The sequence below is a fragment of the Trachemys scripta genome, chromosome 7 (genome assembly GCF_013100865.1).
Source record: "Trachemys scripta elegans isolate TJP31775 chromosome 7, CAS_Tse_1.0, whole genome shotgun sequence".
Lineage (NCBI taxonomy): Eukaryota > Metazoa > Chordata > Testudines > Emydidae > Trachemys > Trachemys scripta.
In genome coordinates, this window is record NC_048304.1 from 22,749,510 (window position 1) to 22,761,901 (window position 12,392).

A 12,392-nucleotide genomic window follows, 5' to 3' on the forward strand; every position below is an offset into this window, starting at 1 on the left:
ACTCTGAATTTGGACCTGTAAGTCTCGTTCTCTGGAGTGCCTTATGGAGGCAAATAGGCAAAGGCAACACTTGCAACAATAATCATTATGCACAAGAGCCTGGGTTCTTCAGTGATTTGCATGTTAATAGCTTAAGTATTTTACCACTTGTTGGCCTGCCCATGTTCTCAAACCAGGATACCAAGGAGAATAGGCACAAAGCCATGGTGTTGAAAGCTCCTTCCCACTATTCATATCTGATATATGATATAACCTTGTGTGTTAAAATACTTTTTAAAAAATTGAATGAGGGTCCTTCTATGTAAAGTAATGCAGCTTGGAAGAGTCATCTGGTGCCCTAAATAATACCTATTGTGCCAAGAAACTTGATATTTTCCCTGAACAGCTGAATCCCTTAACTGATGGGGGGGGGCAAAAAAGTTCAAAAAAAGCCACAGAACTGAAAATGTACCATGAAAATCTCTCCGCCACTTGATAATGTCTGTAAAACTCAGAGTGTTAACTTCTCTGGGGACACAGCAGATTTGTCTCCTGAACATTTCAATTGGCCAGTGTCCTACTCTATTGAGTTCAAGGAGGATTTTTAACATTCTTGTGCTAGTGTGAAACTGTATAGATCAACGTCTAGATTCTGATTTATTTGCTTAGCTGATCTCTTGCAGCAACAGGAAAATAAATCTTTCCAAATATGACTCGAAAGTAAAAGTTGGTTAGACCACCTTCAAATGGTGTTTCTGGTTAGGCATCAGAGGGGCATAATCCATCTATCCCACAAGTGGGATGGATACCACTCTGGGGACTTGATCCAGCTCCAGCTGAAATCGGTAGGATTTTTGCCATTGACTGCAGTGGGAGCATGATCAGACCTATGTTGTAAGTCCATTGGCACTCATAGGAGCCCACTCTGAGATCTGGAAATAAGTAGTCATTAAAAGGTGACTTAAAAAATGGAGCAGACTTGGTGAGAAATTTATACTTAATCTGCATCCACAATATGAGTTTTAAGTAGGAAAGCAAGTGTTAAGATAGCTCGTGGGATATCCATCTGGAATACATGTCTGTGATTAACCTAACCAGTTTCTGGAAGTCACTGTTCCACCAAAAATTACCAGAAGAATCATATCTAAGGCAGAGGGGACCCAACTTCTTAAGGAGTCAGTATACAAATTCTAATAGCCTAAGTCTCCTAAGCGACTACGAACACCATCTGCTCTACTTAAATTATAGCAACTTTTGGGGGGATGTCAATTAAACACCTTACGACTAATTTGATGTTAACAGAACCATTCAAAACAAAACTGAAGTCAGGGAATAGTGGAAATATCAATAGCATCTCAGGGATTGCCCACGAGCCAGAATGCAAAAGAACAGTTTATCGGTTAGTAATACAACCTATCCCGTTTTAATAAGGGAAAGGGAAACCCATTAGAAAAACCCTACAGAGACATCTAGCTCCATTACTAAACATCTGCAGTCACCTTCCACATATTGGTGTATGATGGAGATAAGATTTCATGGTCAACAAATTATCAAATAACTTTTAAGAGTCAGACAGAGACTGGAAATTCAATACAGTTTTTATTTATGAAGCTTTTGCTCACAAGAGTCCCTGGGAGATGTAAAAGTTCAAATGAAATATGATAAAAATCAAATCACATCGAAGCTCATTCATTCTGTACCAAATAAAACTGGTCCAGTTTCAGCTTTGGTTTTAAAACCAGAAAGGGAAGTTGCTTGATGAATTTTTGCTGCTACGCAGAATTCCAAATCAGAGCACGGTTGCTAAAAGAATCATTTCCAGACAGTTTTGATTTAAATGTTGATATTGTCATGAGACAAGAAGTGCAAGATGGAAGGAACTACTTTGTAAGCTGCAAAGATCCTTAGGATAAACAGCACACTGAATTGGTGGCTTACTTTAAGGGTCAACAATATAATTTTACATATAGAGCTTGCTTTTCAAGTACTGTATGCATGCAAAGGTATACATGCAATTGCATGCTTAATTTGCATGCACAATTATTACAACTGCAAGCATAGTTGGACACACAAATGGCTGTGTGCACAGATACCCAGTTTATGTGCACAATAGCAGTAACTTCATGTACAAATTAAGCATGTAATTATGCACATGGAATTGAATGCCCAGGTTTTTGAGATTCATGCTCGAATACAGATTTGAAAGATAAAAGGTTGAGGGGCTGTAGGCCCTGGTCCAAGTTCTCGTTTTATATTCAGTCCTGGACCAATGTCAAAATAAATCTGCTAGACTGAAGAGCTCAGTTACAATGTAATGTCCAATATCTTGAAAACCATCTGCCCTTGAAGTCACATCATTCTTATTACCTTCTTGCTTTGCCCTCTCCCAATTTCAATTCGAAACGTGTGTGTTTTAAGCAAAAAATGTGTTTTAGCTGACATCTCAAGAAACGTCAGAGGTAAAGATTAATGCTTTATACCATTAACTGGGATTCCAGGCTCTCAGAAGGCATGAAGCAATTATTTCTGGTGCTTGATGATTTCAAGACAGCAGTGACTAAAATCACGTTAGGAATTAAGTGTATTTGGAGAACAAGATAATCAGAATGATGTGAATTTTGTGACCTGCCAGGGCTACAAACACTTAGGGAAGACTGGTACAAATGTTTTCAAGACCAGTACATTTTTTACAAGCACTGGTCCTGGGCCATTGCTCTGAAAATAAAAATATAAACAAATTTCAGTCCCTGGGAGGGTTGTACTGAGAGAGCCTGATGTGGATTTGACCTTGAGGCCTATCATCATTTACAAAATCCACTCAGAAAGGCCATAATAAAATGAGTCAAATAAGCCAATGAAAAAGGACATTTCTCTAAAGGAAAGAAAGTTTTCTTGTATTTCTTTATGCACACAAAGTTGTTATGGTGACTGCAAGAAGCAAATGTGTTTTTGAAATCAAAGAAGGAGAACATATGCAAAGCTGTAGCCAAATCAAGAATTTGGATGTTTTAAAATAACTCAGCCCTGCTTTGGTCAGAAGTAGAGCAAAACACGTCCCTCCCTGCAGTTATTGGTACCATTCTTTGGGCTTTATAATCTTGTTGAAATATTAGCCTGCTGGTTCACAATGACTGACATTTTTTGTCATAGCCCAGGGGTGGGCAAACTTTTAGGCCTGAGTGCCACATCTGGATGGGGAAATTGCATGCAGGGCCATGAATGTAGGGATGGGGCAGGGGAGTGGGGTGCGGGAGGGAGTGCGGGGTGTGGGAGAGGGTGAGGTGTGCAGGAAGGGGCTCAGGGCAAGGGGTTGGGCACAGGAGGGGTGCGGGTGTACAAGGGGGCTCAGGGCAGGGGAGTGGGATGCAAGAGGGGTGCGGGGTGTGGCGGGGGGGGTGCGGCAGGGGGCTCAGGGCAGGAGGTTGGGGTGTAGAAGGGGTGCGGCAGGGGGCTCAGGAAAGGGGGTTGGGGTGCAGGAGGGGTGTGGGGTGTGGCAGGGGGCTCAGGGCAGGGAGTTGGGGTGCAAGAGTGGTGCGGCAGGGGGTTGGGGTGCAGGAGAGGTGCGGGGTACAGCAGGGGGCTCAGGGCAGGGGGTTAGGGTGCAGAAGGAGTACGGGGTGCAGCAGGGGGCTCAGGGCAAAGGGTTGAGGTGCAGGAGGGGTACAGCAGGGGGTTGGGGTGCAGAAAGGGGGTGTGGGGTGTATCAGGGGACTCAGGGCAGGGGGTTGGGGTGCAAGAGGGGTGTGGGGTGCGGCAGGGGGCTCAGGGCAGGGGGTTGGGGTGCAGAAGGGGTGCGGCAAGGGGCTCAGGACAAGGGATTGGGGTGCAAGAGGGGTGTGGGGTGCGGCAGGGGGCTCAGGGCAGGGGGTTGGGGTGCAGAAGGGGTGCGGCAAGGGGCTCAGGACAAGGGGTTGAGGTGCAGGAGGGGTGCAGGGTGCGGCAGGGGGTTAGGGTATGGGGTGCAGGAGGTGTTCGGGGTGTGGGCTCTGGCCCAGCATCGCTTACCTGGAGAGGCTCTGGGGTGGCAGCGGAGTGCACTGGGGCTAGGGCAGTCTTCCTACCTGCCTGTCCTGGCCCCATGCCGCACCGCTCCCGGAAGTGGCCAGCACCATGTCCCTGCAGCCCTGGGGGAGGGGGAGGCAGAGGGCTCCCCTGAAGCTCCCATTTCCCACGGTTCCCCGTTCCTTGCCAATTGGAGCTGTGGGGGGAGCCACAGGGACATGGTGCCGGCTGCTTCCGGGAGCGGCACGGGGCCCGCGGTGCCACAGGGGTGGCAATCCCAATCCAAAGCCCTGATGGGCCGTATCCAGCCCGCGGGCCATAGTTAACCCATCCCGTCATAGCCTGTTGGTTCATGGTGACTGACATGTTAGGTGCTGTCATGAAATCCTGATGCTGACAGTGGGAGGAACCAGACGCTTCAGAGAAAGATGCAAACCTCCCTCATCTCCGCCCCATCCCCACACCACAATGTACCTAATTGAGTTTTTATTTGACGGGGGGAAATTTCTGCACGGCCTCAGGTGATCAGCATAATTTGTTTATAACTTATCCTCTGTGAGTGCATTTTAGCAAATAAACGTCAGGTTTATTACAGAGATTTCTTTTGTTAAAACTCGTACTAGAATTGTTACTCCAATGAGTAATCTGGAGGCCATATTTGAAGATTCAGGACAAAATCTTGGCCCCATTGAAGTCAATGGGAATTTTGTCACTGACTTCAATGGGATCAGGATTTTGCCTTTGGTCTTATATGTGAACAAGGCATATATTATTAAAAGGGATGTATTGTAATGAGAGCCAGGTAATTGACCACCTTATAAAAGAGTAGAGTGGTAATATTGCCAGATAAGAACAAAGCCGAACAAAAATACAGTATTATAAAGTATCATTCATACATTATTATGTGAATAGCAGCATAAATACATGCAGGACTTAAGTTATAATGAAAGCGGGGCTGGGGCTCAAGCAATTTTTTTACATTCATAACTGATGCAGCAAGTCCAGAAGTGGTGGGACTCAGCCCTGGCACAAATTAAGCACTGAGTACATGCAGTGAAGTAAAGTGCCAGGAGCCTGTGTGATAAAATTGGAGTAATAGCGGCCTAGTCGTAAACGTAGTCCAGAATTCAGAACATCTGATGCACTGAACATCTGATGCACAGAACATCTGATACACAGGCGCTCATGGAGCTAAACTCTCATGTCCTGGGGATGATATTGAAAATCCCTCTGCTCACTAAAATATCAGACTGAGGCCTGAAGGGAAAGCGAAACCAATTATTTTTAAAATCCGTAGGGCCACTACACCTACATTTGGATTTAGGTGCCACAGTTTACACCCCCAAGTTTGAAAATGTTGGCACATACCCCCAGATCTGATATCTCCCAAGAACTTTGAGCTGTTTGAAATCTGCATCCAAATTTTGCATGTCGGGTTTATTATTGTTTAGGGAAGGAAGTAAAGATAATACCGTATCCCATAGAAATTGAAAGTACCATCATTTAGAATGTAGTTGCTTGAATTGGAAATCAGATGGGCTATAGGGAAATTAAATTTAAAAATTACCTCCTCCATTAAGCACCCAGATGACTTAGTCATTGAAAATGTTTTAGTTTGTGTGTATCTTGGGGGAGAGAAAGACTAGTACTCCATTTCACATGATGTGTCAGCGTTGGCTATATTTACCAAGTAATTACTCTGTAAATGAATCTCCCATTGCAGGTTTATTAAGAAGCTATCACGGTTTACCTTTTTTTGCATCTATGAACATATTTGTCAACATCCATGCACCACTGAGGAGCGCTATGTACCTCTTGGCACACTTCAAGATTCATATGTAGGCTGGGGAAGAGCATCTCCTGACTAAAGACTCAAGGTGAAATTTTGGCCCCATTGAAGTCATTGGGATTTTTGCCATTGACTTCAATGGGCTCAGGATTTCATCCTCCATTTGATTAAAGGGGCACTAATAAATTGCTTAGATTCACAAGTGAAGATAGGATTTGATTTGATTTTTTATGTTTGTACAAAACCCAATAAGCATAGAAATGTTTTCCTAAGTCTTTAAATTCTTAGATTCTACTAAAATAACTCTTTAGATTGCAAGCACTTTGTGCGTTTTTTTTTTTTATTATTATTTCTGAATTTGAGATTTTTCTTTATTCTACTAAGGAACAGCAGAGCAGTTTCTCAAACTCCCTTTATCTTGGAAATGTCTTTAGTGCGACTTGTAAACCCACAGGAGTAGTATTTTTACCACTGGATTTGATCAATCTTGTATATTAACCGATTGATTAATTAGAGACTCTGTGTCTAAGGTCCCAGTCCTGCAAGGAGCTCCATGCAGACAGATCCCTGTGGGAAGCCTGGTTGAAGTCAATGAGGCTCTGTATGGCACAGGGATCCATGTGCATGGAGCTACTTGCAGGATGGTGAACGATGTTTGTACAGCATTTAGCACCAGGGGGTTCTGATCCTGAATGGAACCTCTGGGTGCTACTGTAACAGAACTATTCAATAATAACAATAATGATACGTGCCTAATGTGCATGCATATGTCATGCAAGTTAACCAAGATAGCATCATAAGTAAAGCAGTTCTTCCACCTTGTGGTTAAACAGAATATTAGTCTGTGAGATTTTTGCATTAAATATCAGAGACAGCAAATGGACAGTAACATTAAATGGACACGTGCAAAACCCCACTGCTACTGTGAAATCTTGCCCCACACTCCTATACTAGACAGATAAACTTCAGTCATATACATAACGTGAATGCTAAGTATATAAAGTGTACACATACACATAAGTTAGTGAATGTGATTAAGTTGCCCTCTTGTGATCACAGCCCTATATAAGATGATATAAGTCCTAGAATCATAACAGCTAACAAAGAGGCTCCTTTAGCTCTACTGGCAGAGGCTGGTGTTTATTGCAACCTACAAACCTTGTCCTGCTGGTCAAAGTATTGCAGTGGAAAGTGAATGAGAATGTGGTCTCGACAAAAGGAAAAAAATTAACCCATTCCGCTCAGCTTCCATGAATGACACAGGTGGAGCTGAGAGGAATCAGTGCACATAGAGGGGATGAGTATTTCCCAGGCCTTCGTCCCTATTCTCACCCCCAACCATTCTTCCCATTTCCCGTCTGGCTATTTAAGCAATCTTGCTATTCTTCGTGGGTTCCATTAGGAGACAATTCAATACAATATGGGTCCACCATCCCAAATCAGCCATGCCAGAGTGCAGCCCAATTTCAAAAGCAGTAATTAAATGTCAATTCTGCACTAATGTAATCGATGTATAATGAGATATATAATTTTGCAGCAAATGCTTAAAATTTTCACTGTGTGAAACATTGGAACACATTGGCTAACAGACTTTGCAGCCAGTACGTGAATATTAATGTTTTTAATGGTCCTAAATTGCACTTCAATTCTGATGCAGGATTATCATGGTTATATAAGAGAGACTGATTTGGTTCAAGGAAGAATGGCAAGGCATGAAAAGAACAAACTGTTTAAAACCTATGGCTGATTCTCTTCAGATGTTGCTTGCTTTTGAACAGTGACTTATTATTGTATCATTAATTATTATTATTATTATTGACTATTTCTATTACAATAGCATCTAGTGGCACCAATCAGGATCTGGGTATTGTTATATTAGGTACAAACAAAGAGTAAAAAAAAAAATCCTCATCTGTGACATTTTCTTTATAACCCTGGTCCATGTGCCAAATTTATTCCTGGTTTAAATCCACTAAAGTCATTCGGGTTACACCAGGCAGGCATTTGACCCATTGTCTCTTCTCGACTGAATATAATCATCCATTTATAACTATATCCCCAGTTTGTTTTGCTCTTCAACAGAACCATTGGGTTCAGATCCGGAGATGAACCCAGACTTCCACCAAGTTCTGTGAAGGAGTTAGCAGGTTTCAGTTCCACTGATCTGGCTCAGGTCATATCTAGTGGTAAGTTTCTTCTTCTTACTGTAGCAAACAAATCAAAATGCTTCATTGTCTAAAGTTATTTTCCAAAACCAATAACAAATCAAGAAATTTGACAGATGGGCACTGTCAAGAATAGCACAATCTGTTTCTTTAGCTATTCTTATCTCACAAATAAACACTACCAATATAAACACTCGGGGAGGAGGGAAGGGACCGCGTACCTCCAAGAAGCCAATTTTAAGAGTGGATTTAATGCTGGTGAAAAAAATTGGATTGGGATCTCTGAACACTTAAGTTATTTATTTATTCAAAGAGCAAGTGCAGCAGAGGCAGCTGCATGACAAGCTTTTCCACTCGTTCCCCACTACCCTGTCAATGTGCCACAGCATGATCCAGAGGTACCGTCTCTGGGGAGAGGATGGATTTTAGTATCCACATGATGCTGTTTTGACACAATGCCACCATGTGCCAGATCTGATAACATTCTGGCTTACTGTGATAAGGATAAAAAGATTTTGCTTTTCTATTGCACATTTCATCCAAGGATTTCAAATCACTTCACAAAGGTGAGTAAAGATCATTACCCTCACTGGTGATGGGGAAACTGAGGGGGACAATGTATCTGAATTGACCAAATTCACAAAATGAGTCAGTGGAAGAGTCTGGCATAGAACCCTGAATCACAACACTATGCTTAATATACCAAACCAGAGCTCTCTACGTTTTTAACATAAGGTCATAATCCCATCTCTTGGTGTGAAGATGTTCTGAAGCAATGTGACACTTTTTGGACATAACATCATATTGTGCCACAGCATGATGGCATTTTGATGCAGTATTATTCTGTTGCTCCAAAATGTCATCAAGCTGTACTGTGGTACAATGATGACACAGCACAAAAGACATTTTATACAAGTATCACAGGTAAAGACATCCTGATACAACATAATGACATTTTCACATATACTATTTAATGTCATGTTAATGTTTAGTCACAGTATTTGAATATTTTGCTTCAATGCAAAGTCAAGTCCCCTACTCTGTCCACATTTAAGTACTCTGAAAGATCCACTTCTCCCAGGATGCCTACATTGAATCTAGTTGACTTGTATTAAAACCCCTATTGGTTGTTTCTCTTTTCCTAACCTCTGTCTACTTGTCTGTCTGTCCTAAATCTTCAAGGCAGGGATTGTCCCTTTATGAATCTAAGGGGAAAAAGGAGTTCAGGAGAGCTGGCAGTTTCTCAGAAAGAATATTAAAGCAAACTATCCTCATGAGAAGATAGTAAGAATAGTGAGAGGCCATACGGCTCCATCAGGAGCTCTTTGATTACCTGAAAATCTCTAAATCCTACAAAAAGTAGAAACAACCAAATTGTTAAGGACAAAAGAATAGCAAAAGCATGTAAGGACAAAATCAGAAAGGCAGAGGTACAAAATGAGTTACATCTAGCAAGGGACTTAAAGGCTATAAGAAGAGTTTCTATAAATACATGAGGAGCAAGAGAAAGACAAAGGAAATTACAGGTCCTCTGCTTAGTGGGGAAGGAGAGCTAATAACAGATGATATCAAGAATACTGATGTGTTTAATGCCTATTTTGCTTCAGTATTCACTAAAAGGTAAATTGTGACCAGGTACTTAACATAATTAATATTAACAACGAGGAATGAATGCAATCCAAAATAGGGAAAGAACAGGCTAAAGACTATTTAGAAAAGTTAGTTGAATTCAAGTCAGCAGGTCCTGATGAAATGTACCCTACAGTACATAAAGAACTATTGAAACAATTATCAATTCTTATCTTTGAGAACTCATGAAAGACAGGTGAGGTCCCAGAGGATTGGAAAAGGGAAAACATAGTACCTATCTTTTTTTTAAATATATATGTTTTTAAAAAGGGGAAAAAGAGAACCTGGGGAATTGTAGACTAGTCTGCCTAACTTAGATACCCGGAAAGATATTGGAACAAATTATTAAACAATCCTAGAGGCTAATAGGATTATAAGGAATAGCGAAAATGTAGTTGTCAAGAACAAATCATGACAAACCAACTTAATTTCCTTCTTTGACAGGGTTACTGGCTTACTGGATAAGGGGGAAGTGTGTAGACATGACATATCTTGATTTTAGTGTTTGGTGCAGTCTCACATGACATATTCTTAAGCAAACTAGGAAAATGTGAGCTAGATGAAATTACTATAAGATGAGTGCACAACTGGTTGAAAGACAGTATGCAAAGAGTAGTTATAATGGTTGGCTGTCAAAGTGGGTGGACATATCTAGTGAGGTCTTGCAGGGGTCAGTTCTGGGTCCAGTATTATTCAATATTTTAACTAATGACTTGATTAATGAAATGGAGAGAATGCTCATAAAAATTTTCAGATGTCACCAAGCTGATGGGGGAGGGGTTACAAGCACTTTGGAAGACAGGATTAGAATTCAAAAGGACCTTGTAATTGATGAATTGGTCTAAAATCAACAAGAGTCAATTGAATAAAGACAAGTGCAAAGTACTACATTTAGGGAGGAAAAAAATCAAATGCAAAACTACGAAATGCAGGATGCCTGGCTAGTCCATAGTACTGCTGAACAGGAGTGGGGATTATAGTGGATCACAAATTAAATATGAGTCTATAATGTAATGCAGTTGCTGAAAAGGCTAATATAGTTCTGAGGTGTATTAAGAGGCGTACCATATATAAGACACAGGAAGTACTTGTCCCACTCTACTTGGCACTGGTGAGGCCTTAGCTGGAGCATTGTGTCCAATTCTGGATACCATGTCTTAGGAAAGATGTGTATAAATTGGAGAGGGTCTAGAGGAGAGCAACAAAAATGATAAAAAGTTTAGAACACCTGACCTATGAGGAAAGGTTAAAAAAAATAGACATGTTTCATTTTGAGAAAAGAAGACAGATGGGGGACCTCACAACAATCTTCAAATAACATAAGGGCTATTATAAAGAGGACTATTATTAATTGGTATCCTTGTCCATTGAAGGTAGTACAAGTAATGGGGTTAATCTGAAGTAAGGAGGATTTAGGTTAATATTAGGAAAAACTTACTAACTATAAGGATAATTAAGCACCGGAACAGGCTTTCAAGAGAGGCTGTGTGGAATCTCCATCACTGGAAGTTTGAAACACCTTTCAAGAATAGTCTGGGTTTACTTAGTCCTACCTCAGTGCACTGGGCTGGACTTGATGACCTTTCAAAGTCCAACCCAGCCCTACATTTCTGTGATTCTATGAATGTCTGGAAAGTATGTAGCACATCATGGTTGCTACCATAAACAAATACAATAATAATAAATAATAATTAGGATGCCATCATGTTTATGGCACTCTGATGTAACAGTATAATATGTTGATCTGACATCACAGTGTCAGTGACTTTCGCAACTTCATCCTAAGTCTTGCAATAAGTGGTGTTTTCATAAAGCCCCAACTCTTGGAGTCCTGTGAGTGCATGAGAACAGTGGCTTTCATTTCTGAAAAAATGACAAGGAGAAAAACTTGACATGGGAGCTACTAAGGCTTAAAAACAGGCTTTGGGCAAAAAAAAAAAAGACCAATCAATAAAACCATATTAGGGTTGCCAGATGTCTGGTTTTCGACTGGAACATCCAGTAGAAAAGGGATCCTGGCGGCTCCGGTCAGCACTGCTGACTGGGCCATTAAAAGTCCGGTTGGCGGGGCTGGCAGGCTCCCTACGTGGCTCCATGCAGCTCCTGGGAAGCGACAACATGTTCCCCTGCCTACAAAGCGTAGGGGTGGCCAGGGTGGCTCCACGTGCTGCCCCTGCCCTAAAAGCCAGCTCCACAGCTCCCATTGGCTGGGAATCACGGCCAATGGGAGCTGCAAGGGCGGCACCTGCGGGCTGAGGCAGCACGCACCGTGCAGAGCTGCCTGGCTGCACCTCCACATAGGAGCCAAGGGACACGTCGCTGCTTTCAGGGAGCCCCCTGAGGTAAGCACCGCCTGGAGCCTGCTTCCCACACCCCACCCTGAGCCCCCTCTCTCACCCAAACACCCTCCAAGAGCCCACACCCTGCCCCCCAACCCCCTGCCCCAGCCCTAAACCCCCTCCCACAGCCAAACTCCCTCCTGGAGCCTGCACCCCACACCCTGTCCTGCACCCCTGCCCCAGCCTGGAGCCCCCTCCCACACCCTGAACCTGTCATTTCTGGCCCCACCCTGGAGCCCGCATCCCCAGCCTGCCCCCCAATCCCCTGCCCCAGTCAGGTGAAAATGAGCAAGTGAGGGTGTGGGAGAGTGAGGGACAGAGGAAGGGGGATGGAATGAGTGGGGATGGGGGCCTCAGAGAAAGGGGCCTAGCAGGGGCAGGCCCGGGGGGCGGGACAAGGGTGTTCAGTTTTGTGTGATTAGAAAGTTGGCAGCCCTAAGCCATACATGTATTTATTTTTTTAAATCTCATCTCAACCTCATGATTTTT